At 35.7% G+C, this 1503-nt stretch overlaps 1 non-coding gene across 1 annotated transcript; it reads left to right on the top strand.

Annotated features, from left to right (window-relative positions):
• Window positions 1-728: 728 nt before the first annotated feature.
• Window positions 729-820, top strand: TRNAI-UAU (transfer RNA isoleucine (anticodon UAU)). Its single transcript is given in 2 exon segments — window positions 729-766; window positions 785-820. It is a non-coding gene; the product is annotated as a tRNA-Ile (tRNA).
• The last annotated feature ends 683 nt before the right edge of the window (window positions 821-1503 follow it).

Below are 1503 nucleotides of genomic sequence, written 5' to 3'. Positions count from 1 at the left end.
TATGTTACTTAAGTACTACTTGCTCTGCCTACATTTCATTCCTGAAAGCCGATTTCTTCTTGATGTTGGGATTTCTTTTTGCATCAGTGCAATAATATGAACCACAATCGAATGGATTATTTGGATCACTGCAAAGCACGCTAAGGCTATCTGCATAAGAGCAGGAATACCTTTGTGGAAGGCTTTAAAAGTGAAGCGAGTCGATCGCCGGAATTAGAACTCGGGTCGAACTACCAGGGTTCAGCTCGAGAGAAAATAATTAAAATGAAATAAATGACTTGAAAAGCCTAAATGCATTCACCTTAATTCATTAAAAATTTAATAGATAATTTGAAGGGGGTACAATAACCATTTTATTTTAGAAGTTTTGAACTTAATTCTGAAACTCTATTCAAAACTATCCCGGTTTCCTGCCTATCGCAGTCAGCGAAACCTGAAGATAAGGATGAACATTTCTGATTATAGTGTCGTTAATTATTACAGGCAATTAAATTCAAACAGTCTGAAAGTTTTTCCCTACTAATTGTTAGAAATAAATGGATATTGTGAAACACCTAAGTATTTATACAGATTTGAAAAACCAGAAGAATTAGTTAATTAATATTATAATAACGACCTCAACATTAAAAGAACTCTGGGCCCCGTTCAAAATGCACTCCACTTTCTACCGCGATAAGCAAACTTATCTAGACAGCTGTGTATTTCACTGCGAGAAGTTTCGGTCAAGTTCCCCAGTGGCGCAATTGGTTAGCGCACGGTACTTATAAGTCAGTGCTCGTGAGATATGCCGGGGTTGTGAGTTCGAGCCTCACCTGGGGAAAAAATCGTTTTGCTGGAAACACAGCGTACAATTAACACGTATATGGACAAACTGCGGGCTGTTTAAATTCTTCTTACGATGCAGGAGACGGCAATGTCATCGAAATATGATTTGAAACAGAAATCTCGCTATGATACATTATGTCTAGCAATTACAATTTTTAAATTACGTTGTATGTACAACAATTTTAGACAATTTCATACTGTACGCTAAACTTTAAAGCAGAAAGCAAATAATTTTGTTTCTTAACTTACTATTATGGAGACCTATGACAAAGAATATGTATTCATTGCCTTCTGCCATTCTGCAGACATTCTTTACCTGTGAAACAGTGGAAACGGACAGAACAAAACATTTCCCCCACCCCTTTCTTTTGCTATTCAGACAGCAGAAAAGACAAACGTGTTAGCCGAGCGCTGCAGTGATGATCAGCCTCCAATTGTATTTGAATACTAGTACGGATATACGTATTTGTAACTCTCTGAAAGAAACAAAATACGTCAGGTTTGTAACTAATAAATAAAAGAGTTAAATAATTAAAGGCTATATTTGATATTGTTTAGTTATGTAGGGGGAAAAACTGAATTATTATTTTGTATGCAAAACTGTGGTAAACTTGCATTTTATACTAAAATAATAGCAATACAGTGAATTGCACTTTATTTGCAGTCCATGCAATCCGA

This window comes from Stegodyphus dumicola, chromosome 5 (assembly GCF_044657685.1).
Source record: "Stegodyphus dumicola isolate Sdum_Otavi_A_Nest chromosome 5, ASM4465768v1".
In the NCBI taxonomy this organism is placed as follows: domain Eukaryota; kingdom Metazoa; phylum Arthropoda; class Arachnida; order Araneae; family Eresidae; genus Stegodyphus; species Stegodyphus dumicola.
The sequence above is the reverse complement of the archived record's forward strand: the minus strand, read 5'-3'. Positions and strand labels throughout refer to the sequence as shown.